Here is a 27,211-nt window from a genome sequence, read left to right as displayed (position 1 = left end):
TCTGGGCAGGTGGGCCCCATACCTGTCACAGGACGGGGCCGCACGCAGGAGCGTCACGACTGTGTCAGCCGGGTGTGCTTTGGTGAGTTTCAGCAGGGCCTTGTCCAGCCTGTGCTCGGCAGAATCGTTGGCCAGGAGCCATCGGTGAATGTACCTCACCAAGGCAGGCACCTGCAGGAGGCACGGGGAGACTTGGAAAGCTGCCAGAGAGAGCAATGTCCCCAGGCTCCCCAGAGAAGTGCACTGCCATGGCCTCAAAGGCTCTGAGGGACCAGCAGGCGTGGCTGGGGAAGCCACGTGACGCATGGGGGAATTGAAGCCTGGCCCCAGGCTGCTTACTTGTTCTGGCCTGGCAACACCCTTCTCCAGGAGCAAATCCAGCAGGGCGGCGCTGGTCTCATGCTTGAGGAGCTCGCAGTGAGCTCTGAGCCCAGTGCCCATGGTGCGGGTCTCCTGCCGAATGCTCCGGATGAAGTTGCAAACGAGCTGTAGGAGAAGGGCAAGAAGCCGGGGATGTTGCATGGCGTGCTGCACACACGGTGCTGGGCTGAGCAGGGACAGCAGGCCCAGCCCAGGTGGAGGTGGCTGCAGGTACCTGCGCTGTTCTGTGGAAGCGGCCACGGCTGGATTCCTGCTCTTGTGTGCGCTCCACAGCTTCATCTGGCAAAGAGGGAGCGCAGCCAGAGCTGAGGGGCTGCGGGAGAGGCCGGAGAACACAGCCCAGCCCTGCGCTCCCCAGGCAGGGAGAGCCCTGGGATGCCCCAGGGGGATGGAGCAAGGGAGCTGTGGGGTGTCTGCCCGGCCCCTCTTCCCACCTGTCCATGGCCATTTCCCCAGGGGATGGCATGGCATGGCATGGCATGGCATGGCATGGCATGGCATGGCATGGCATGGCATGGCATGGCATGGCATGGCATGGCATGGCATGGCATGGGGCCAAGTTGGCTGCAGGCTCCAGCCCTGCAACCCAGCTCTGCCACTCACCCTCCTGCGGTGGATGGAAGGGCACCACCTCTTCAGTCTCCTGTGCTGGGGCTGCTCCAGGTCCTTCTTCTTCCTCCTCCTCCTCCATCCAGGCCATCTTGGCCACTCTCGGGGGTCTCTGCTCCATGTCTGTGACAGGAGCTACTTGCAGGAGAGACACCTTGGGAAAGCTCTGGGGCACCAAGTCCCACGCTCTGCCCTTGAGGGCAGCTGCAGAATAGAAGCCTCGGAAGGCCACGGGTCACCGAGTCCTGTGCTCTGGCCTCGAGCTCAGCTGCAGGAACAAGGCTGCAGAAAAGCTTCTGGTCAGACGGGAATGAGTGCGCTGTGTGGGGGCTCCTCACAGCACTGCTCTGTCCCGTTGTGCCCCGTTGCCTGTTCCCAGCACCCGGGCAAGCTTCTATTTCCCACGTGTCACAAAGGGACCTTGGTGACCGGGTTCCGTTCCATGGCACGGTGACCGTGCTGCAGCGTGCCAGCCAGGGGCCTTGCACACACTGCCTCCTGCCCTGGGGCTGGCCCCGGGCCAGCCAAAGTGGCCCAGCTTGGAAGGAATCCCTGGCCCCAGGTGTCTAAGACAGCCTGACAGGATCTTTAGGAAGGGCTCAGACCATAAGCAAAGGCCGCCCTGCTCTGCGGGCTCAGGCCTATCCCCATATCTTTCCCTGAGAGCATTTGAATTTCTAAATGAGAATCATTTGAAGGCAGGGGATTTACATTTAACATTTCAGAGAAGACTTCTGCCTTCCTTAGCAGACACCTCTCTCTTCAAACCAAGACAATTGTTTGTCATCTTGCAGATGCGCAGTTGCTGGGCAGCCCCGTTTTACTCCAGGGACCTGGAGAACCATTCCCAACAACTGGGAAAATCCTAGGTGTTCCATCCACCCATAGATGAGGTCTCCAAATTTGCCCCAAAAGCGGGTCCAGCTTTTATAGGCCAAAAAGAGCAAGTCCAATTGACTGGATGATATTTTTAGCCCAGATAGCACTTCAGCTGATGACACACTTCACAATCAGCAGGGGACACAGCTAGGCCAAAGCCCAGACCTCTGCTGGGAGGCTTTCCATTCAAACACCCTTCAAACAAGCCTCCATGCAAGTCAGCTGGGAAAGTTTCTTCAAATGATCCATTTCTGGCACCTAACTACACAGGGATATGTGAAAGATTCTAAAGCAGCCGCTCTGGAGTCAAAGAGGCAGCCCTAAGAGTCCTTGTCATCTATTTGTAGCTAAATCACACTTTGGGGGATTGGAAGGGGTTTGGAACAAGCTAGAGAGTGGACCTCTGAGTTTTTTAGATGATGCCATTGCTTTTTTTTCTCTTCTACATAGGCAGGAAGGTTGAGTTGGGCTCACATCTCCACCGCATGGCTCACAGGGCCGCAAGACTTGTAGTTACAAGAGCTTTGAAGGATTTCTTGGCCAAGAAGACATGGCCAACAAGGGTATTTATGTGTTGGACCCAGTCTTCAAGATTTCATCTTACGGACTCATGCTCTCGGGGTCTCTAGCTGGTCAGAGTGACCCTGAGATAAGTTAAAAAGTCTCTTGTCCCAGCCCGGTGGTTGAAGAAGGAGTCAGAGCTCTTAATTTCTCAGTCTCAAGGTTGTTTATTGTATCTTATCTATAAAATTCTTTCTCCTGTCCTGCCGAGGTCTGCTCAGCAAGACAGTCTAAGGAACTCTGCCTCCCCTGGGGTGGTGTTATCTTTTTATACTAAAAACTACCTGTACAATATTTACAATTACTTTCCAATCCCTATCATCTATGTTAGACAGTGAGCTTCTACTCTAGACCAATCTCAAAGTACCAACATCAACCAGAAGATGGAGGCCAAGAAGAAGAAGGAGAAAGGCTGGACATGCCCAGATTCCTCCATCTTGCCCCCTGAAGCCCCATTCTAAAAACCCTCAAAATCTATTGTTCCACTCTGGGATAAATTCACTATCATTCTACTTCATTTTTTGTGGCTGGTCATTCTTCATACAAGGTTGGTGATTGTTTTTTCCAAGTGCTAAATCAAAGGCACGGGGGTCTTGGGCTCTGTGCCAAGGTCTCTGAGCCCTCTGACAGGCTCTCGAGTCCTGCAGGGCAGCCAGAGGAATTTCCTGGGTCCCCACATCATGCTAACAGTGTAAGCTTCCTTAGCCAATCATGCTATGACACACAAACCTACAGCACTGCATCCTAATCTTCTTGTTTAGCATTGTAACTACTTTGATTTCTTCCTAGATCTTGAACTCGAAAACTCTAAACTTTCCTCCACTTCAACTTTTCTCCCCGTGTTGCTGCTATAGACTAGAAATCCGCATTCTCGCTTCTAGCACCTAAGTTTGGGAGCCCTTTCCTAGGTCTCAGATCAAATCCTGTGTTTAATTCTAAGCTTTGCTGACAAGACCAAAGGTCTGAGATTTCTCTGCATTTGGGTTTCCAACAACACTGATGCTGTTAGTTGCAGAGTGCCAAGGATGCGTCTTGCAAGTCAACTCTGGCAGGAACAAGGCGGCTGCTTGTGGCCTCTGACAGCCCATTGCCCGGGGCTTGCCAGCGCCCCAGCCCCTCAGGGGCTGCCCCAGCCTGGCCGAGCCGCCCGGCAGCAGCGCCGCAGCCCCACAGCAGCTCCAGAGCAGCCCCATCCAGAGGCACCTGGGAGCCCTCAGCAAGGCAGCCAGCAGCACACAGGCAGGAGGACACGGCTGGCGCTTCCTGCCTGGCACAGGGCTTGTGACCATCTCCAGGCACCGCTCTGGCAGGGATCCCCGCAGCTCCGGCCCCTGCCCAGCCGCTCTCTGGGCAGCACAAAGGCTTCAGCAGAACCACCAAAGGCCAAGGGGCTTCTGGCCATTTCACCTGGCCCACTGCACGCCTGGGCAGCTGGCTGAGCGCAAGCACCCATTTCCCCCTCCTCCCCTATGCCCTACAGACCCTGGGCAGCAAAAGAAAAATGCTGGGAGTCTGTGTATGTTAACATAGTCTATATTTACATGGTAAAAGAAAAAAAAAAAAACCAATGAAAAGAAAATTCTTGAAGAAAAACAAAATAAAACCTGATTCAGGTGGCCCCAACAAAAAGAGCTTCTGGGATCACCTCTCCACAGAGCTCTGGCAGGGCAGGCAGCCGAGCTGTGACAGACGGGGCCATGTCTTCCACGCCCTGCGCAGGTGATTTTGGAGCCACTGGAACCTGGAGATGGGAGCCCGCTCTCCTGACCTGAGGAGGCACAGCGTTTGAATTGCCAGGCTTCCGACGGCGAGGCTGACGTCATTCGTTTTGTCTTCCAGGGCTGCGAGAGAGAGGAACAGAGGCACGGTCAGAAGCTGGAGCTGCAGGGAGCCGAGGAAGAGCCCCCTGCAAGTGCCATCCCAAGCCGGCTATTGCCATGGCCAGGAGGGAGCAAAGGGAGCAAGGGGATCAGCCCGAAGCTGCTGGCCACGAATGGCCCACGTGGCCCTGAAATCTCCGTGTGCTCTGCCCACGGGAGCAGAGCCCTCCGCAGCCGGGGCAGGGCTTGCAGCTCCCCCCAGCAGCCCCCGCTGTCAGCCCGCTCCCCTCACTCACCAGTGCAGATCCGCTGCAGCTCTTGCTGCTGCCCCCTCAGGTGCCGCCCGGCCATGCCTGTGAACACAGAGTCTGTCACGGCCCCAGCGGCACAGCTCCCTGCCAGCAGCGCTGCCGGCGCTGTGGCCACACGGGCTGCTGGCCCGGCAGCGCTCAGCTCAGCCCATGCAGCGCGCTGTCGCCCCAGGGCACGGCTGTCAGAGGGCGGCAGCAGCAATGCCCAGGCCAGGCGGGGCTCCACGGCGCCGGGCCCGGCTGCCGCTGTCGCGGCAACAGGCGGGGCTGGGGCCGAGCTGCGGCGGGCTGGGGAGGGAGCCCGGGCTTGTAACTCACCCATGAACCTGATGGCCGCCTCTCGCAGGGGCTCCTGTGGGCTCTCCAGGTAGCGCAGGGCCCGGCGCAGGTGCTCAGCCGCTCTGCTCCTGTCCTCTGCCAGCTGCAGAGAGCGGCAGGAGGGAAGGGTTGGCGCGGGCTCAGCCCCTGGGCCGGGCGCTGCCTGCGCCCCGCCCCGGGCTCCCCTGCCCGCACAGCCCCGAGGCGCGGCCAGCAGTCGCTGGCGCCGGGCTCCTGAAGGGAGGGGGAGGGGGCCGGCTGCTGCCCGGGGAGCCGCGGTGCCGCCCCTGCCCCGCAGCCCCGCCGGGCCGGGGCTCCATGGGCACCCGGCTCGGGCCCACGGGAGCCTGGAGAAGAGCCCGCGCGGCCTCTGGCTGCAGCAGCGCGCAGGGGCACAGCTGCCCGCCTCGCACACTGAGCACCGCCCTCAGGGGCCTTCTCCTGGCTGAGTTGGGGATTCCGGGCCGTCCTTACCAGGCACTTGCTGAACTTCCGCAGTTTCTGCTCCTTCAGCAGCTTTTTGAGATCCCTCCTCTTCATGAACTTGACCGCATAAAGCAGCGTTTCCCGAGAAGCCTGGAGAGCAGCAGAGACGCGGAGATGGCCCCGCAGCCCAGGGCACGGGACCCGCCTCCCCCTGCCATGGCCTGGAGGAGGCTGCGGTCCAGCAGGCGCAGGGCAGGAGGCAGCCGAGCCCCCTGCCAGGCGGACAGCAGCAGCCCAGGAGTCCTCACCTCTGCCACATGCTGATTCTCATCATTGCAGTGGAAGAAGAGTGGAAGCAGGCTCTGTTGCACAGGGCTTTCCAAAGGTTTTTCTCTCTCTTCCAAATACTCCATCATGTCTCGGAAGAGTTTTATGGAGAGCAGCTGTACCTGGCTATTATCCTAGATGAAAAAAAAAAGAAAAAACACTTGAGCATTGGCTCCTCCAGGGCGCCCTGGGCACAGGGCTGGAAATGCACAGGGCACACAGTTTCCAGGCAGCAGCCAGTGGCTGTAGCTGGGGGCACGGAGCCTTACGTGGTCAAAGAGTGGCAGGAGTGCCTCAGCCAGCTGCATGGCAATGGGGGTTGACAGCAGAATGTGTTTGTGCAGGAGTATAAAGCTGAGTGTGATGAGTGTCATCCCAGCTATCTCTGCATCATTGTCCCCCAGTAGGTGCATGAGGCTTTTGGTCAAGCTCCACATTCTTTCGGCCTGTGCGGAACACAAGTCTGTGAAGTCCCACCCTACTGCCACAGGGCCCAGAGGCCAAAGGACTGTCCTGAAGCACTGGGGCAGCTGAAGCAGGAGGCAGGAGAGCTGGGAGCAGCTGCCCCAGTGCCCAAAGCCCAGGTCAGGCCAAGTGACTGAGTTCCCAGCGCAGCTTCAGCCACTGCCCCCTTCTCACCATTGAGGGATCATCAATGAGCTCGAGAAGGGCCCTGAGCGCCAGGCAACGCCTCTCCCTGCACTCGCTCTGCAGGTACCTTGAAGAGACCTTCACAACACTGTCGCCACATTCATTAGAATCCAGGCACACGAGGACCTGAAAGGCACAGGCCAGTGACGGGGGAGCCGGCCGGCAGGAGCCCGCAGCCGCACAGGGCTGGGCCCAGGACGCAGCAGCAGCAGCAGCAGCACAGGGTGCGGGCACCGTCCCAGGCGGCTGCTGCCACGAGAGGGCAGAGAGCTGGGAGGCTGCTCAGCCAGGCAGCGCTGGACACCCGGCTCACCTCCACAAGGAATGCCAGGGCAGGCAGATCCCAGTGTGGCTCCTGTGTGCTGAGCAGCCAGAGGAGGTGGAGTGCAATACTGGAACACAAGCGATGACAAGCATGGCGCATCTCCCTAGGAGGGCAAAAAAGGGACCAGGAAGCTGAGCAAATCTCTCCAAGGACAGGCTTACAGAGCCTGGTGGTCTTTTACCACCACCCTGCAAGGGGACCTGGGCCCTTTAGGAGGTGTCTCCTCCTGTGCTCTCTCCCTTCCCAGCCTTTTCCAGTCTGCTTGGCCGTCCCTCAGTGTGTCGTTAGCCGTCCCTCAGTGTGTCCCAGGGCCTTGGGGAATGTGTGGGACAGCTCGGGCACAGAGCACAAATGGCAGGATCAATGGGGAGAAAGAGAGTCTCACCTGGCCAGCAGACCCACAGCATAGTGGCGGGTGTCAGCACAGAGCAGCGTGTCCCAGCCACGCTTGCGTTCCACTGACACCACCACATCCTTGTAGTGCTTTTGGCAGAGCAGGGACTTCAGAGTCTGCACTGCAAACCTGTGTGCACAGCAAAGCCCGGGTCACACTGGCAGCACTGGCTCCTTTGCAGGCCACGTGTCAAGGACAGGAGGAGTGGGATGGAGCACCTGTTGGGGCTGGTGGCAAGACCGTGCTCTTCCAGGCAATCCTTCCAGAAGGTTTGGACCTCCTGTGGCATCTCTTCTGTGCTGGAGAACACTTGGAAGAGCAGATGAACAAAAAGGCGGGGGAAATATGGCCTCACTACACGAGGGACAGGGGACTCCTGGAGGATCTTCCACATCACCACGGTTGCCTGCAAAGGACAAAGGCCCCCGAGACAGCGCTCAGTGCCGAGGTGTCCATGTGGCAGGGCCCGAGCGTGGCAGGGAGAGGCCCGGAGAGAGGCAGGGGGAGCGCGGGGCCTGGTGGGCCTGAAGCTGCCCCTGGGCCAGGTTTCTGGCCAGTGCCTGAGGCAGGCAGATGCAGTGGGGGAAGGAGGATGGAGAGCTGCTGGAGAGGTGGCCTTGGGGCCAGCAAAGGCCAGTTGCGGAAACTCACAGCCAGGGCAAAGACAGCCGTTTTGTCCCCATCTGAGGTGCACGTGCTGTACTCTGGCCAGCTCCCTAGCACATCCAGGAGGATCAGCTGCACTGGCTCGGCAGTCCTGGACGAGCACATGATGGTCTTCCACATGGAGATGGCAGCTCTGCAGGGTTAGAGCTCTGTCTCATGGGGGGTCTCAGACACAGCATCGTGGCCTGGGCATCCCTAGGGGCCCGGGCTGACCGCCGGCTCTGCCTCTGCCCAGTGGCCCTTGCTGGCAGCAGCCAAGCAGCCCAGCTCTGTGAGGACAGGCCCTGAGGGGCAGCAAGGCAGCATGGCAGCAGGCTCAGGGGCTGACATGCCAGGGCTGGGAAAGGCAGCAGCCAGAGGGTTCTGGAACTCTCTGTTGCTCAGACAGCTGGGCCAGGCAGTACAGGGTGATGGGCTTGGGAGGCCTGAGCCCTCTGGGCAGGTGGGCCCCATACCTGTCACAGGACGGGGCCGCACGCAGGAGCGTCACGACTGTGTCAGCCGGGTGTGCTTTGGTGAGTTTCAGCAGGGCCTTGTCCAGCCTGTGCTCGGCAGAATCGTTGGCCAGGAGCCATCGGTGAATGTACCTCACCAAGGCAGGCACCTGCAGGAGGCACGGGGAGACTTGGAAAGCTGCCAGAGAGAGCAATGTCCCCAGGCTCCCCAGAGAAGTGCACTGCCATGGCCTCAAAGGCTCTGAGGGACCAGCAGGCGTGGCTGGGGAAGCCACGTGACGCATGGGGGAATTGAAGCCTGGCCCCAGGCTGCTTACTTGTTCTGGCCTGGCAACACCCTTCTCCAGGAGCAAATCCAGCAGGGCGGCACTGGTCTCATGCTTGAGGAGCTCGCAGTGAGCTCTGAGCCCAGTGCCCATGGTGCGGGTCTCCTGCCGAATGCTCCGGATGAAGTTGCAAACGAGCTGTAGGAGAAGGGCAAGAAGCCGGGGATGTTGCATGGCGTGCTGCACACACGGTGCTGGGCTGAGCAGGGACAGCAGGCCCAGCCCAGGTGGAGGTGGCTGCAGGTACCTGCGCTGTTCTGTGGAAGCGGCCACGGCTGGATTCCTGCTCTTGTGTGCGCTCCACAGCTTCATCTGGCAAAGAGGGAGCGCAGCCAGAGCTGAGGGGCTGCGGGAGAGGCCGGAGAACACAGCCCAGCCCTGCGCTCCCCAGGCAGGGAGAGCCCTGGGATGCCCCAGGGGGATGGAGCAAGGGAGCTGTGGGGTGTCTGCCCGGCCCCTCTTCCCACCTGTCCATGGCCATTTCCCCAGGGGATGGCATGGCATGGCATGGCATGGCATGGCATGGCATGGCATGGCATGGCATGGCATGGCATGGCATGGCATGGCATGGCATGGCATGGCATGGCATGGCATGGGGCCAAGTTGGCTGCAGGCTCCAGCCCTGCAACCCAGCTCTGCCACTCACCCTCCTGCGGTGGATGGAAGGGCACCACCTCTTCAGTCTCCTGTGCTGGGGCTGCTCCAGGTCCTTCTTCTTCCTCCTCCTCCTCCATCCAGGCCATCTTGGCCACTCTCGGGGGTCTCTGCTCCATGTCTGTGACAGGAGCTACTTGCAGGAGAGACGCCTTGGGAAAGCTCTGGGCACCAAGTCCCACGCTCTGCCCTTGAGGGCAGCTGCAGAATAGAAGCCTCGGAAGGCCACGGGTCACCGAGTCCTGTGCTCTGGCCTCGAGCTCAGCTGCAGGAACAAGGCTGCAGAAAAGCTTCTGGTCAGACGGGAATGAGTGCGCTGTGTGGGGGCTCCTCACAGCACTGCTCTGTCCCGTTGTGCCCCGTTGCCTGTTCCCAGCACCCGGGCAAGCTTCTATTTCCCACGTGTCACAAAGGGACCTTGGTGACCGGGTTCCGTTCCATGGCACGGTGACCGTGCTGCAGCGTGCCAGCCAGGGGCCTTGCACACACTGCCTCCTGCCCTGGGGCTGGCCCCGGGCCAGCCAAAGTGGCCCAGCTTGGAAGGAATCCCTGGCCCCAGGTGTCTAAGACAGCCTGACAGGATCTTTAGGAAGGGCTCAGACCATAAGCAAAGGCCGCCCTGCTCTGCGGGCTCAGGCCTATCCCCATATCTTTCCCTGAGAGCATTTGAATTTCTAAATGAGAATCATTTGAAGGCAGGGGATTTACATTTAACATTTCAGAGAAGACTTCTGCCTTCCTTAGCAGACACCTCTCTCTTCAAACCAAGACAATTGTTTGTCATCTTGCAGATGCGCAGTTGCTGGGCAGCCCCGTTTTACTCCAGGGACCTGGAGAACCATTCCCAACAACTGGGAAAATCCTAGGTGTTCCATCCACCCATAGATGAGGTCTCCAAATTTGCCCCAAAAGTGGGTCCAGCTTTTATAGGCCAAAAAGAGCAAGTCCAATTGACTGGATGATATTTGTAGCCCAGATAGCACTTCAGCTGATGACACGCTTCACAATCAGCAGGGGACACAGCTAGGCCAAAGCCCAGACCTCTGCTGGGAGGCTTTCCATTCAAACACCCTTCAAACAAGCCTCCATGCAAGTCAGCTGGGAAAGTTTCTTCAAATGATCCATTTCTGGCACCTAACTACACAGGGATATGTGAAAGATTCTAAAGCAGCCGCTCTGGAGTCAAAGAGGCAGCCCTAAGAGTCCTTGTCATCTATTTGTAGCTAAATCACACTTTGGGGGATTGGAAGGGGTTTGGAACAAGCTAGAGAGTGGACCTCTGAGTTTTTTAGATGATGCCATTGCTTTTTTTTCTCTTCTACATAGGCAGGAAGGTTGAGTTGGGCTCACATCTCCACCGCATGGCTCACAGGGCCGCAAGACTTGTAGTTACAAGAGCTTTGAAGGATTTCTTGGCCAAGAAGACATGGCCAACAAGGGTATTTATGTGTTGGACCCAGTCTTCAAGATTTCATCTTACGGACTCATGCTCTCGGGGTCTCTAGCTGGTCAGAGTGACCCTGAGATAAGTTAAAAAGTCTCTTGTCCCAGCCCGGTGGTTGAAGAAGGAGTCAGAGCTCTTAATTTCTCAGTCTCAAGGTTGTTTATTGTATCTTATCTATAAAATTCTTTCTCCTGTCCTGCCGAGGTCTGCTCAGCAAGACAGTCTAAGGAACTCTGCCTCCCCTGGGGTGGTGTTATCTTTTTATACTAAAAACTACCTGTACAATATTTACAATTACTTTCCAATCCCTATCATCTATGTTAGACAGTGAGCTTCTACTCTAGACCAATCTCAAAGTACCAACATCAACCAGAAGATGGAGGCCAAGAAGAAGAAGGAGAAAGGCTGGACATGCCCAGATTCCTCCATCTTGCCCCCTGAAGCCCCATTCTAAAAACCCTCAAAATCTATTGTTCCACTCTGGGATAAATTCACTATCATTCTACTTCATTTTTTGTGGCTGGTCATTCTTCATACAAGGTTGGTGATTGTTTTTTCCAAGTGCTAAATCAAAGGCACGGGGGTCTTGGGCTCTGTGCCAAGGTCTCTGAGCCCTCTGACAGGCTCTCGAGTCCTGCAGGGCAGCCAGAGGAATTTCCTGGGTCCCCACATCATGCTAACAGTGTAAGCTTCCTTAGCCAATCATGCTATGACACACAAACCTACAGCACTGCATCCTAATCTTCTTGTTTAGCATTGTAACTACTTTGATTTCTTCCTAGATCTTGAACTCGAAAACTCTAAACTTTCCTCCACTTCAACTTTTCTCCCCGTGTTGCTGCTATAGACTAGAAATCCGCATTCTCGCTTCTAGCACCTAAGTTTGGGAGCCCTTTCCTAGGTCTCAGATCAAATCCTGTGTTTAATTCTAAGCTTTGCTGACAAGACCAAAGGTCTGAGATTTCTCTGCATTTGGGTTTCCAACAACACTGATGCTGTTAGTTGCAGAGTGCCAAGGATGCGTCTTGCAAGTCAACTCTGGCAGGAACAAGGCGGCTGCTTGTGGCCTCTGACAGCCCATTGCCCGGGGCTTGCCAGCGCCCCAGCCCCTCAGGGGCTGCCCCAGCCTGGCCGAGCCGCCCGGCAGCAGCGCCGCAGCCCCACAGCAGCTCCAGAGCAGCCCCATCCAGAGGCACCTGGGAGCCCTCAGCAAGGCAGCCAGCAGCACACAGGCAGGAGGACACGGCTGGCGCTTCCTGCCTGGCACAGGGCTTGTGACCATCTCCAGGCACCGCTCTGGCAGGGATCCCCGCAGCTCCGGCCCCTGCCCAGCCGCTCTCTGGGCAGTACAAAGGCTTCAGCAGAACCACCAAAGGCCAAGGGGCTTCTGGCCATTTCACCTGGCCCACTGCACGCCTGGGCAGCTGGCTGAGCGCAAGCACCCATTTCCCCCTCCTCCCCTATGCCCTACGGACCCTGGGCAGCAAAAGAAAAATGCTGGGAGTCTGTGTATGTTAACATAGTCTATATTTACATGGTAAAAGAAAAAAAAAAAAACCAATGAAAAGAAAATTCTTGAAGAAAAACAAAATAAAACCTGATTCAGGTGGCCCCAACAAAAAGAGCTTCTGGGATCACCTCTCCACAGAGCTCTGGCAGGGCAGGCAGCCGAGCTGTGACAGACGGGGCCATGTCTTCCACGCCCTGCGCAGGTGATTTTGGAGCCACTGGAACCTGGAGATGGGAGCCCGCTCTCCTGACCTGAGGAGGCACAGCGTTTGAATTGCCAGGCTTCCGACGGCGAGGCTGACGTCATTCGTTTTGTCTTCCAGGGCTGCGAGAGAGAGGAACAGAGGCACGGTCAGAAGCTGGAGCTGCAGGGAGCCGAGGAAGAGCCCCCTGCAAGTGCCATCCCAAGCCGGCTATTGCCATGGCCAGGAGGGAGCAAAGGGAGCAAGGGGATCAGCCCGAAGCTGCTGGCCACGAATGGCCCACGTGGCCCTGAAATCTCCGTGTGCTCTGCCCACGGGAGCAGAGCCCTCCGCAGCCGGGGCAGGGCTTGCAGCTCCCCCCAGCAGCCCCCGCTGTCAGCCCGCTCCCCTCACTCACCAGTGCAGATCCGCTGCAGCTCTTGCTGCTGCCCCCTCAGGTGCCGCCCGGCCATGCCTGTGAACACAGAGTCTGTCACGGCCCCAGCGGCACAGCTCCCTGCCAGCAGCGCTGCCGGCGCTGTGGCCACACGGGCTGCTGGCCCGGCAGCGCTCAGCTCAGCCCATGCAGCGCGCTGTCGCCCCAGGGCACGGCTGTCAGAGGGCGGCAGCAGCAATGCCCAGGCCAGGCGGGGCTCCACGGCGCCGGGCCCGGCTGCCGCTGTCGGGGCAACAGGCGGGGCTGGGGCCGAGCTGCGGCGGGCTGGGGAGGGAGCCCGGGCTTGTAACTCACCCATGAACCTGATGGCCGCCTCTCGCAGGGGCTCCTGTGGGCTCTCCAGGTAGCGCAGGGCCCGGCGCAGGTGCTCGGCCGCTCTGCTCCTGTCCTCTGCCAGCTGCAGAGAGCGGCAGGAGGGAAGGGTTGGCGCGGGCTCAGCCCCTGGGCCGGGCGCTGCCTGCGCCCCGCCCCGGGCTCCCCTGCCCGCACAGCCCCGAGGCGCGGCCAGCAGCCGCTGGCGCCGGGCTCCTGAAGGGAGGGGGAGGGGGCCGGCTGCTGCCCGGGGAGCCGCGGTGCCGCCCCTGCCCCGCAGCCCCGCCGGGCCGGGGCTCCATGGGCACCCGGCTCGGGCCCACGGGAGCCTGGAGAAGAGCCCGCGCGGCCTCTGGCTGCAGCAGCGCGCAGGGGCACAGCTGCCCGGCTCGCACACTGAGCACCGCCCTCAGGGGCCTTCTCCTGGCTGAGTTGGGGATTCCGGGCCGTCCTTACCAGGCACTTGCTGAACTTCCGCAGTTTCTGCTCCTTCAGCAGCTTTTTGAGATCCCTCCTCTTCATGAACTTGACCGCATAAAGCAGCGTTTCCCGAGAAGCCTGGAGAGCAGCAGAGACGCAGAGATGGCCCCGCAGCCCAGGGCACGGGTCCCGCCTCCCCCTGCCATGGCCTGGAGGAGGCTGCGGTCCAGCAGGCGCAGGGCAGGAGGCAGCCGAGCCCCCTGCCAGGCGGACAGCAGCAGCCCAGGAGTCCTCACCTCTGCCACATGCTGATTCTCATCATTGCAGTGGAAGAAGAGTGGAAGCAGGCTCTGTTGCACAGGGCTTTCCAAAGGTTTTTCTCTCTCTTCCAAATACTCCATCATGTCTCGGAAGAGTTTTATGGAGAGCAGCTGTACCTGGCTATTATCCTAGATGAAAAAAAAAAGAAAAAACACTTGAGCATTGGCTCCTCCAGGGCGCCCTGGGCACAGGGCTGGAAATGCACAGGGCACACAGTTTCCAGGCAGCAGCCAGTGGCTGTAGCTGGGGGCACGGAGCCTTACGTGGTCAAAGAGTGGCAGGAGTGCCTCAGCCAGCTGCATGGCAATGGGGGTTGACAGCAGAATGTGTTTGTGCAGGAGTATAAAGCTGAGTGTGATGAGTGTCATCCCAGCTATCTCTGCATCATTGTCCCCCAGTAGGTGCATGAGGCTTTTGGTCAAGCTCCACATTCTTTCGGCCTGTGCGGAACACAAGTCTGTGAAGTCCCACCCTACTGCCACAGGGCCCAGAGGCCAAAGGACTGTCCTGAAGCACTGGGGCAGCTGAAGCAGGAGGCAGGAGAGCTGGGAGCAGCTGCCCCAGTGCCCAAAGCCCAGGTCAGGCCAAGTGACTGAGTTCCCAGCGCAGCTTCAGCCACTGCCCCCTTCTCACCATTGAGGGATCATCAATGAGCTCGAGAAGGGCCCTGAGCGCCAGGCGACGCCTCTCCCTGCACTCGCTCTGCAGGTACCTTGAAGAGACCTTCACAACACTGTCGCCACATTCATTAGAATCCAGGCACACGAGGACCTGAAAGGCACAGGCCAGTGACGGGGGAGCCGGCCGGCAGGAGCCCGCAGCCGCACAGGGCTGGGCCCAGGACGCAGCAGCAGCAGCAGCAGCACAGGGTGCGGGCACCGTCCCAGGCGGCTGCTGCCACGAGAGGGCAGAGAGCTGGGAGGCTGCTCAGCCAGGCAGCGCTGGACACCCGGCTCACCTCCACAAGGAATGCCAGGGCAGGCAGATCCCAGTGTGGCTCCTGTGTGCTGAGCAGCCAGAGGAGGTGGAGTGCAATACTGGAACACAAGCGATGACAAGCATGGCGCATCTCCCTAGGAGGGCAAAAAAGGGAGCAGGAAGCTGAGCAAATCTCTCCAAGGACAGGCTTACAGAGCCTGGTGGTCTTTTACCACCACCCTGCAAGGGGACCTGGGCCCTTTAGGAGGTGTCTCCTCCTGTGCTCTCTCCCTTCCCAGCCTTTTCCAGTCTGCTTGGCCGTCCCTCAGTGTGTCGTTAGCCGTCCCTCAGTGTGTCCCAGGGCCTTGGGGAATGTGTGGGACAGCTCGGGCACAGAGCACAAATGGCAGGATCAATGGGGAGAAAGAGAGTCTCACCTGGCCAGCAGACCCACAGCATAGTGGCGGGTGTCAGCACAGAGCAGCGTGTCCCAGCCACGCTTGCGTTCCACTGACACCACCACATCCTTGTAGTGCTTTTGGCAGAGCAGGGACTTCAGAGTCTGCACTGCAAACCTGTGTGCACAGCAAAGCCCGGGTCACACTGGCAGCACTGGCTCCTTTGCAGGCCACGTGTCAAGGACAGGAGGAGTGGGATGGAGCACCTGTTGGGGCTGGTGGCAAGACCGTGCTCTTCCAGGCAATCCTTCCAGAAGGTTTGGACCTCCTGTGGCATCTCTTCTGTGCTGGAGAACACTTGGAAGAGCAGATGAACAAAAAGGCGGGGGAAATATGGCCTCACTACACGTGGGACAGAGGACTCCTGGAGGATCTTCCACATCACCACGGTTGCCTGCAAAGGACAAAGGCCCCCGAGACAGCGCTCAGTGCCGAGGTGTCCATGTGGCAGGGCCCGAGCGTGGCAGGGAGAGGCCCGGAGAGAGGCAGGGGGAGCGCGGGGCCTGGTGGGCCTGAAGCTGCCCCTGGGCCAGGTTTCTGGCCAGCGCCTGAGGCAGGCAGATGCAGTGGGGGAAGGAGGATGGAGAGCTGCTGGAGAGGTGGCCTTGGGGCCAGCAAAGGCCAGTTGCGGAAACTCACAGCCAGGGCAAAGACAGCCGTTTTGTCCCCATCTGAGGTGCACGTGCTGTACTCTGGCCAGCTCCCTAGCACATCCAGGAGGATCAGCTGCACTGGCTCAGCAGTCCTGGACGAGCACATGATGGTCTTCCACATGGAGATGGCAGCTCTGCAGGGTTAGAGCTCTGTCTCATGGGGGGTCTCAGACACAGCATCGTGGCCTGGGCATCCCTAGGGGCCCGGGCTGACCGCCGGCTCTGCCTCTGCCCAGTGGCCCTTGCTGGCAGCAGCCAAGCAGCCCAGCTCTGTGAGGACAGGCCCTGAGGGGCAGCAAGGCAGCATGGCAGCAGGCTCAGGGGCTGACATGCCAGGGCTGGGAAAGGCAGCAGCCAGAGGGTTCTGGAACTCTCTGTTGCTCAGACAGCTGGGCCAGGCAGTACAGGGTGATGGGCTTGGGAGGCCTGAGCCCTCTGGGCAGGTGGGCCCCATACCTGTCACAGGACGGGGCCGCACGCAGGAGCGTCACGACTGCGTCAGCCGGGTGTGCTTTGGTGAGTTTCAGCAGGGCCTTGTCCAGCCTGTGCTCGGCAGAATCGTTGGCCAGGAGCCATCGGTGAATGTACCTCACCAAGGCAGGCACCTGCAGGAGGCACGGGGAGACTTGGAAAGCTGCCAGAGAGAGCAATGTCCCCAGGCTCCCCAGAGAAGTGCACTGCCATGGCCTCAAAGGCTCTGAGGGACCAGCAGGCGTGGCTGGGGAAGCCACGTGACGCATGGGGGAATTGAAGCCTGGCCCCAGGCTGCTTACTTGTTCTGGCCTGGCAACACCCTTCTCCAGGAGCAAATCCAGCAGGGCGGCACTGGTCTCATGCTTGAGGAGCTCGCAGTGAGCTCTGAGCCCAGTGCCCATGGTGCAGGTCTCCTGCCGAATGCTCCGGATGAAGTTGCAAACGAGCTGTAGGAGAAGGGCAAGAAGCCGGGGATGTTGCATGGCGTGCTGCACACACGGTGCTGGGCTGAGCAGGGACAGCAGGCCCAGCCCAGGTGGAGGTGGCTGCAGGTACCTGCGCTGTTCTGTGGAAGCGGCCACGGCTGGATTCCTGCTCTTGTGTGCGCTCCACAGCTTCATCTGGCAAAGAGGGAGCGCAGCCAGAGCTGAGGGGCTGCGGGAGAGGCCGGAGAGCACAGCCCAGCCCTGCGCTCCCCAGGCAGGGAGAGCCCTGGGATGCCCCAGGGGGATGGAGCGAGGGAGCTGTGGGGTGTCTGCCCGGCCCCTCTTCCCACCTGTCCATGGCCATTTCCCCAGGGGATGGCATGGCATGGCATGGCATGGCATGGCATGGCATGGCATGGCATGGCATGGCATGGCATGGCATGGCATGGCATGGCATGGCATGGCATGGCATGGCATGGCATGGGGCCAAGTTGGCTGCAGGCTCCAGCCCTGCAACCCAGCTCTGCCACTCACCCTCCTGCGGTGGATGGAAGGGCACCACCTCTTCAGTCTCCTGTGCTGGGGCTGCTCCAGGTCCTTCTTCTTCCTCCTCCTCCTCCATCCAGGCCATCTTGGCCACTCTCGGGGGTCTCTGCTCCATGTCTGTGACAGGAGCTACTTGCAGGAGAGACGCCTTGGGAAAGCTCTGGGGCACCAAGTCCCACGCTCTGCCCTTGAGGGCAGCTGCAGAATAGAAGCCTCGGAAGGCCACGGGTCACCGAGTCCTGTGCTCTGGCCTCGAGCTCAGCTGCAGGAACAAGGCTGCAGAAAAGCTTCTGGTCAGACGGGAATGAGTGCGCTGTGTGGGGGCTCCTCACAGCACTGCTCTGTCCCGTTGTGCCCCGTTGCCTGTTCCCAGCACCCGGGCAAGCTTCTATTTCCCACGTGTCACAAAGGGACCTTGGTGACCGGGTTCCGTTCCATGGCACGGTGACCGTGCTGCAGCGTGCCAGCCAGGGGCCTTGCACACACTGCCTCCTGCCCTGGGGCTGGCCCCGGGCCAGCCAAAGTGGCCCAGCTTGGAAGGAATCCCTGGCCCCAGGTGTCTAAGACAGCCTGACAGGATCTTTAGGAAGGGCTCAGACCATAAGCAAAGGCCGCCCTGCTCTGCGGGCTCAGGCCTATCCCCATATCTTTCCCTGAGAGCATTTGAATTTCTAAATGAGAATCATTTGAAGGCAGGGGATTTACATTTAACATTTCAGAGAAGACTTCTGCCTTCCTTAGCAGACACCTCTCTCTTCAAACCAAGACAATTGTTTGTCATCTTGCAGATGCGCAGTTGCTGGGCAGCCCCGTTTTACTCCAGGGACCTGGAGAACCATTCCCAACAACTGGGAAAATCCTAGGTGTTCCATCCACCCATAGATGAGGTCTCCAAATTTGCCCCAAAAGTGGGTCCAGCTTTTATAGGCCAAAAAGAGCAAGTCCAATTGACTGGATGATATTTTTAGCCCAGATAGCACTTCAGCTGATGACACACTTCACAATCAGCAGGGGACACAGCTAGGCCAAAGCCCAGACCTCTGCTGGGAGGCTTTCCATTCAAACACCCTTCAAACAAGCCTCCATGCAAGTCAGCTGGGAAAGTTTCTTCAAATGATCCATTTCTGGCACCTAACTACACAGGGATATGTGAAAGATTCTAAAGCAGCCGCTCTGGAGTCAAAGAGGCAGCCCTAAGAGTCCTTGTCATCTATTTGTAGCTAAATCACACTTTGGGGGATTGGAAGGGGTTTGGAACAAGCTAGAGAGTGGACCTCTGAGTTTTTTAGATGATGCCATTGCTTTTTTTTCTCTTCTACATAGGCAGGAAGGTTGAGTTGGGCTCACATCTCCACCGCATGGCTCACAGGGCCGCAAGACTTGTAGTTACAAGAGCTTTGAAGGATTTCTTGGCCAAGAAGACATGGCCAACAAGGGTATTTATGTTTTGGACCCAGTCTTCAAGATTTCATCTTACGGACTCATGCTCTCGGGGTCTCTAGCTGGTCAGAGTGACCCTGAGATAAGTTAAAAAGTCTCTTGTCCCAGCCCGGTGGTTGAAGAAGGAGTCAGAGCTCTTAATTTCTCAGTCTCAAGGTTGTTTATTGTATCTTATCTATAAAATTCTTTCTCCTGTCCTGCTGAGGTCTGCTCAGCAAGACAGTCTAAGGAACTCTGCCTCCCCTGGGGTGGTGTTATCTTTTTATACTAAAAACTACCTGTACAATATTTACAATTACTTTCCTATCCCTATCATCTATGTTAGACAGTGAGCTTCTACTCTAGACCAATCTCAAAGTACCAACATCAACCAGAAGATGGAGGCCAAGAAGAAGAAGGAGAAAGGCTGGACATGCCCAGATTCCTCCATCTTGCCCCCTGAAGCCCCATTCTAAAAACCCTCAAAATCTATTGTTCCACTCTGGGATAAATTCACTATCATTCTACTTCATTTTTTGTGGCTGGTCATTCTTCATACAAGGTTGGTGATTGTTTTTTCCAAGTGCTAAATCAAAGGCACGGGGGTCTTGGGCTCTGTGCCAAGGTCTCTGAGCCCTCTGACAGGCTCTCGAGTCCTGCAGGGCAGCCAGAGGAATTTCCTGGGTCCCCACATCATGCTAACAGTGTAAGCTTCCTTAGCCAATCATGCTATGACACACAAACCTACAGCACTGCATCCTAATCTTCTTGTTTAGCATTGGAACTACTTTGATTTCTTCCTAGATCTTGAACTCGAAAACTCTAAACTTTCCTCCACTTCAACTTTTCTCCCCGTGTTGCTGCTATAGACTAGAAATCCGCATTCTCGCTTCTAGCACCTAAGTTTGGGAGCCCTTTCCTAGGTCTCAGATCAAATCCTGTGTTTAATTCTAAGCTTTGCTGACAAGACCAAAGGTCTGAGATTTCTCTGCATTTGGGTTTCCAACAACACTGATGCTGTTAGTTGCAGAGTGCCAAGGATGCGTCTTGCAAGTCAACTCTGGCAGGAACAAGGCGGCTGCTTGTGGCCTCTGACAGCCCATTGCCCGGGGCTTGCCAGCGCCCCAGCCCCTCAGGGGCTGCCCCAGCCTGGCCGAGCCGCCCGGCAGCAGCGCCGCAGCCCCACAGCAGCTCCAGAGCAGCCCCATCCAGAGGCACCTGGGAGCCCTCAGCAAGGCAGCCAGCAGCACACGGGCAGGAGGACACGGCTGGCGCTTCCTGCCTGGCACAGGGCTTGTGACCATCTCCAGGCACCGCTCTGGCAGGGATCCCCGCAGCTCCGGCCCCTGCCCAGCCGCTCTCTGGGCAGCACAAAGGCTTCAGCAGAACCACCAAAGGCCAAGGGGCTTCTGGCCATTTCACCTGGCCCACTGCACGCCTGGGCAGCTGGCTGAGCGCAAGCACCCATTTCCCCCTCCTCCCCTATGCCCTACGGACCCTGGGCAGCAAAAGAAAAATGCTGGGAGTCTGTGTATGTTAACATAGTCTATATTTACATGGTAAAAGAAAAAAAAAAAAACCAATGAAAAGAAAATTCTTGAAGAAAAACAAAATAAAACCTGATTCAGGTGGCCCCAACAAAAAGAGCTTCTGGGATCACCTCTCCACAGAGCTCTGGCAGGGCAGGCAGCCGAGCTGTGACAGACGGGGCCATGTCTTCCACGCCCTGCGCAGGTGATTTTGGAGCCACTGGAACCTGGAGATGGGAGCCCGCTCTCCTGACCTGAGGAGGCACAGCGTTTGAATTGCCAGGCTTCCGACGGCGAGGCTGACGTCATTCGTTTTGTCTTCCAGGGCTGCGAGAGAGAGGAACAGAGGCACGGTCAGAAGCTGGAGCTGCAGGGAGCCGAGGAAGAGCCCCCTGCAAGTGCCATCCCAAGCCGGCTATTGCCATGGCCAGGAGGGAGCAAAGGGAGCAAGGGGATCAGCCCGAAGCTGCTGGCCACGAATGGCCCACGTGGCCCTGAAATCTCCGTGTGCTCTGCCCACGGGAGCAGAGCCCTCCGCAGCCGGGGCAGGGCTTGCAGCTCCCCCCAGCAGCCCCCGCTGTCAGCCCGCTCCCCTCACTCACCAGTGCAGATCCGCTGCAGCTCTTGCTGCTGCCCCCTCAGGTGCCGCCCGGCCATGCCTGTGAACACAGAGTCTGTCACGGCCCCAGCGGCACAGCTCCCTGCCAGCAGCGCTGCCGGCGCTGTGGCCACACGGGCTGCTGGCCCGGCAGCGCTCAGCTCAGCCCATGCAGCGCGCTGTCGCCCCAGGGCACGGCTGTCAGAGGGCGGCAGCAGCAATGCCCAGGCCAGGCGGGGCTCCACGGCGCCGGGCCCGGCTGCCGCTGTCGGGGCAACAGGCGGGGCTGGGGCCGAGCTGCGGCGGGCTGGGGAGGGAGCCCGGGCTCGTAACTCACCCATGAACCTGATGGCCGCCTCTCGCAGGGGCTCCTGTGGGCTCTCCAGGTAGCGCAGGGCCCGGCGCAGGTGCTCGGCCGCTCTGCTCCTGTCCTCTGCCAGCTGCAGAGAGCGGCAGGAGGGAAGGGTTGGCGCGGGCTCAGCCCCTGGGCCGGGCGCTGCCTGCGCCCCGCCCCGGCCTCCCCTGCCCGCACAGCCCCGAGGCGCGGCCAGCAGCCGCTGGCGCCGGGCTCCTGAAGGGAGGGGGAGGGGGCCGGCTGCTGCCCGGGGAGCCGCGGTGCCGCCCCTGCCCCGCAGCCCCGCCGGGCCGGGGCTCCATGGGCACCCGGCTCGGGCCCACGGGAGCCTGGAGAAGAGCCCGCGCGGCCTCTGGCTGCAGCAGCGCGCAGGGGCACAGCTGCCCGGCTCGCACACTGAGCACCGCCCTCAGGGGCCTTCTCCTGGCTGAGTTGGGGATTCCGGGCCGTCCTTACCAGGCACTTGCTGAACTTCCACAGTTTCTGCTCCTTCAGCAGCTTTTTGAGATCCCTCCTCTTCATGAACTTGACCGCATAAAGCAGCGTTTCCCGAGAAGCCTGGAGAGCAGCAGAGACGCAGAGATGGCCCCGCAGCCCAGGGCACGGGTCCCGCCTCCCCCTGCCATGGCCTGGAGGAGGCTGCGGTCCAGCAGGCGCAGGGCAGGAGGCAGCCGAGCCCCCTGCCAGGCGGACAGCAGCAGCCCAGGAGTCCTCACCTCTGCCACATGCTGATTCTCATCATTGCAGTGGAAGAAGAGTGGAAGCAGGCTCTGTTGCACAGGGCTTTCCAAAGGTTTTTCTCTCTCTTCCAAATACTCCATCATGTCTCGGAAGAGTTTTATGGAGAGCAGCTGTACCTGGCTATTATCCTAGATGAAAAAAAAAAGAAAAAACACTTGAGCATTGGCTCCTCCAGGGCGCCCTGGGCACAGGGCTGGAAATGCACAGGGCACACAGTTTCCAGGCAGCAGCCAGTGGCTGTAGCTGGGGGCACGGAGCCTTACGTGGTCAAAGAGTGGCAGGAGTGCCTCAGCCAGCTGCATGGCAATGGGGGTTGACAGCAGAATGTGTTTGTGCAGGAGTATAAAGCTGAGTGTGATGAGTGTCATCCCAGCTATCTCTGCATCATTGTCCCCCAGTAGGTGCATGAGGCTTTTGGTCAAGCTCCACATTCTTTCGGCCTGTGCGGAACACAAGTCTGTGAAGTCCCACCCTACTGCCACAGGGCCCAGAGGCCAAAGGACTGTCCTGAAGCACTGGGGCAGCTGAAGCAGGAGGCAGGAGAGCTGGGAGCAGCTGCCCCAGTGCCCAAAGCCCAGGTCAGGCCAAGTGACTGAGTTCCCAGCGCAGCTTCAGCCACTGCCCCCTTCTCACCATTGAGGGATCATCAATGAGCTCGAGAAGGGCCCTGAGCGCCAGGCGACGCCTCTCCCTGCACTCGCTCTGCAGGTACCTTGAAGAGACCTTCACAACACTGTCGCCACATTCATTAGAATCCAGGCACACGAGGACCTGAAAGGCACAGGCCAGTGACGGGGGAGCCGGCCGGCAGGAGCCCGCAGCCGCACAGGGCTGGGCCCAGGACGCAGCAGCAGCAGCAGCAGCACAGGGTGCGGGCACCGTCCCAGGCGGCTGCTGCCACGAGAGGGCAGAGAGCTGGGAGGCTGCTCAGCCAGGCAGCGCTGGACACCCGGCTCACCTCCACAAGGAATGCCAGGGCAGGCAGATCCCAGTGTGGCTCCTGTGTGCTGAGCAGCCAGAGGAGGTGGAGTGCAATACTGGAACACAAGCGATGACAAGCATGGCGCATCTCTCTAGGAGGGCAAAAAAGGGAGCAGGAAGCTGAGCAAATCTCTCCAAGGACAGGCTTACAGAGCCTGGTGGTCTTTTACCACCACCCTGCAAGGGGACCTGGGCCCTTTAGGAGGTGTCTCCTCCTGTGCTCTCTCCCTTCCCAGCCTTTTCCAGTCTGCTTGGCCGTCCCTCAGTGTGTCGTTAGCCGTCCCTCAGTGTGTCCCAGGGCCTTGGGGAATGTGTGGGACAGCTCGGGCACAGAGCACAAATGGCAGGATCAATGGGGAGAAAGAGAGTCTCACCTGGCCAGCAGACCCACAGCATAGTGGCGGGTGTCAGCACAGAGCAGCGTGTCCCAGCCACGCTTGCGTTCCACTGACACCACCACATCCTTGTAGTGCTTTTGGCAGAGCAGGGACTTCAGAGTCTGCACTGCAAACCTGTGTGCACAGCAAAGCCCGGGTCACACTGGCAGCACTGGCTCCTTTGCAGGCCACGTGTCAAGGACAGGAGGAGTGGGATGGAGCACCTGTTGGGGCTGGTGGCAAGACCGTGCTCTTCCAGGCAATCCTTCCAGAAGGTTTGGACCTCCTGTGGCATCTCTTCTGTGCTGGAGAACACTTGGAAGAGCAGATGAACAAAAAGGCGGGGGAAATATGGCCTCACTACACGTGGGACAGAGGACTCCTGGAGGATCTTCCACATCACCACGGTTGCCTGCAAAGGACAAAGGCCCCCGAGACAGCGCTCAGTGCCGAGGTGTCCATGTGGCAGGGCCCGAGCGTGGCAGGGAGAGGCCCGGAGAGAGGCAGGGGGAGCGCGGGGCCTGGTGGGCCTGAAGCTGCCCCTGGGCCAGGTTTCTGGCCAGCGCCTGAGGCAGGCAGATGCAGTGGGGGAAGGAGGATGGAGAGCTGCTGGAGAGGTGGCCTTGGGGCCAGCAAAGGCCAGTTGCGGAAACTCACAGCCAGGGCAAAGACAGCCGTTTTGTCCCCATCTGAGGTGCACGTGCTGTACTCTGGCCAGCTCCCTAGCACATCCAGGAGGATCAGCTGCACTGGCTCGGCAGTCCTGGACGAGCACATGATGGTCTTCCACATGGAGATGGCAGCTCTGCAGGGTTAGAGCTCTGTCTCATGGGGGGTCTCAGACACAGCATCGTGGCCTGGGCATCCCTAGGGGCCCGGGCTGACCGCCGGCTCTGCCTCTGCCCAGTGGCCCTTGCTGGCAGCAGCCAAGCAGCCCAGCTCTGTGAGGACAGGCCCTGAGGGGCAGCAAGGCAGCATGGCAGCAGGCTCAGGGGCTGACATGCCAGGGCTGGGAAAGGCAGCAGCCAGAGGGTTCTGGAACTCTCTGTTGCTCAGACAGCTGGGCCAGGCAGTACAGGGTGATGGGCTTGGGAGGCCTGAGCCCTCTGGGCAGGTGGGCCCCATACCTGTCACAGGACGGGGCCGCACGCAGGAGCGTCACGACTGCGTCAGCCGGGTGTGCTTTGGTGAGTTTCAGCAGGGCCTTGTCCAGCCTGTGCTCGGCAGAATCGTTGGCCAGGAGCCATCGGTGAATGTACCTCACCAAGGCAGGCACCTGCAGGAGGCACGGGGAGACTTGGAAAGCTGCCAGAGAGAGCAATGTCCCCAGGCTCCCCAGAGAAGTGCACTGCCATGGCCTCAAAGGCTCTGAGGGACCAGGAGCGTGGCTGGGGAAGCCACGTGACGCATGGGGGAATTGAAGCCTGGCCCCAGGCTGCTTACTTGTTCTGGCCTGGCAACACCCTTCTCCAGGAGCAAATCCAGCAGGGCGGCACTGGTCTCATGCTTGAGGAGCTCGCAGTGAGCTCTGAGCCCAGTGCCCATGGTGCGGGTCTCCTGCCGAATGCTCCGGATGAAGTTGCAAACGAGCTGTAGGAGAAGGGCAAGAAGCCGGGGATGTTGCATGGCGTGCTGCACACACGGTGCTGGGCTGAGCAGGGACAGCAGGCCCAGCCCAGGTGGAGGTGGCTGCAGGTACCTGCGCTGTTCTGTGGAAGCGGCCACGGCTGGATTCCTGCTCTTGTGTGCGCTCCACAGCTTCATCTGGCAAAGAGGGAGCGCAGCCAGAGCTGAGGGGCTGCGGGAGAGGCCGGAGAACACAGCCCAGCCCTGCGCTCCCCAGGCAGGGAGAGCCCTGGGATGCCCCAGGGGGATGGAGCAAGGGAGCTGTGGGGTGTCTGCCCGGCCCCTCTTCCCACCTGTCCATGGCCATTTCCCCAGGGGATGGCATGGCATGGCATGGCATGGCATGGCATGGCATGGCATGGCATGGCATGGCATGGCATGGCATGGCATGGCATGGCATGGCATGGCATGGGGCCAAGTTGGCTGCAGGCTCCAGCCCTGCAACCCAGCTCTGCCACTCACCCTCCTGCGGTGGATGGAAGGGCACCACCTCTTCAGTCTCCTGTGCTGGGGCTGCTCCAGGTCCTTCTTCTTCCTCCTCCTCCTCCATCCAGGCCATCTTGGCCACTCTCGGGGGTCTCTGCTCCATGTCTGTGACAGGAGCTACTTGCAGGAGAGACGCCTTGGGAAAGCTCTGGGGCACCAAGTCCCACGCTCTGCCCTTGAGGGCAGCTGCAGAATAGAAGCCTCGGAAGGCCACGGGTCACCGAGTCCTGTGCTCTGGCCTCGAGCTCAGCTGCAGGAACAAGGCTGCAGAAAAGCTTCTGGTCAGACGGGAATGAGTGCGCTGTGTGGGGGCTCCTCACAGCACTGCTCTGTCCCGTTGTGCCCCGTTGCCTGTTCCCAGCACCCGGGCAAGCTTCTATTTCCCACGTGTCACAAAGGGACCTTGGTGACCGGGTTCCGTTCCATGGCACGGTGACCGTGCTGCAGCGTGCCAGCCAGGGGCCTTGCACACACTGCCTCCTGCCCTGGGGCTGGCCCCGGGCCAGCCAAAGTGGCCCAGCTTGGAAGGAATCCCTGGCCCCAGGTGTCTAAGACAGCCTGACAGGATCTTTAGGAAGGGCTCAGACCATAAGCAAAGGCCGCCCTGCTCTGCGGGCTCAGGCCTATCCCCATATCTTTCCCTGAGAGCATTTGAATTTCTAAATGAGAATCATTTGAAGGCAGGGGATTTACATTTAACATTTCAGAGAAGACTTCTGCCTTCCTTAGCAGACACCTCTCTCTTCAAACCAAGACAATTGTTTGTCATCTTGCAGATGCGCAGTTGCTGGGCAGCCCCGTTTTACTCCAGGGACCTGGAGAACCATTCCCAACAACTGGGAAAATCCTAGGTGTTCCATCCACCCATAGATGAGGTCTCCAAATTTGCCCCAAAAGTGGGTCCAGCTTTTATAGGCCAAAAAGAGCAAGTCCAATTGACTGGATGATATTTTTAGCCCAGATAGCACTTCAGCTGATGACACACTTCACAATCAGCAGGGGACACAGCTAGGCCAAAGCCCAGACCTCTGCTGGGAGGCTTTCCATTCAAACACCCTTCAAACAAGCCTCCATGCAAGTCAGCTGGGAAAGTTTCTTCAAATGATCCATTTCTGGCACCTAACTACACAGGGATATGTGAAAGATTCTAAAGCAGCCGCTCTGGAGTCAAAGAGGCAGCCCTAAGAGTCCTTGTCATCTATTTGTAGCTAAATCACACTTTGGGGGATTGGAAGGGGTTTGGAACAAGCTAGAGAGTGGACCTCTGAGTTTTTTAGATGATGCCATTGCTTTTTTTTCTCTTCTACATAGGCAGGAAGGTTGAGTTGGGCTCACATCTCCACCGCATGGCTCACAGGGCCGCAAGACTTGTAGTTACAAGAGCTTTGAAGGATTTCTTGGCCAAGAAGACATGGCCAACAAGGGTATTTATGTTTTGGACCCAGTCTTCAAGATTTCATCTTACGGACTCATGCTCTCGGGGTCTCTAGCTGGTCAGAGTGACCCTGAGATAAGTTAAAAAGTCTCTTGTCCCAGCCCGGTGGTTGAAGAAGGAGTCAGAGCTCTTAATTTCTCAGTCTCAAGGTTGTTTATTGTATCTTATCTATAAAATTCTTTCTCCTGTCCTGCCGAGGTCTGCTCAGCAAGACAGTCTAAGGAACTCTGCCTCCCCTGGGCTGGTGTTATCTTTTTATACTAAAAACTACCTGTACAATATTTACAATTACTTTCCAATCCCTATCATCTATGTTAGACAGTGAGCTTCTACTCTAGACCAATCTCAAAGTACCAACATCAACCAGAAGATGGAGGCCAAGAAGAAGAAGGAGAAAGGCTGGACATGCCCAGATTCCTCCATCTTGCCCCCTGAAGCCCCA

Source organism: Melospiza georgiana, chromosome 32, assembly GCF_028018845.1.
Source record: "Melospiza georgiana isolate bMelGeo1 chromosome 32, bMelGeo1.pri, whole genome shotgun sequence".
Taxonomy (NCBI): Eukaryota; Metazoa; Chordata; class Aves; order Passeriformes; family Passerellidae; genus Melospiza; species Melospiza georgiana.
This window is presented reverse-complemented; position numbering follows the sequence as displayed.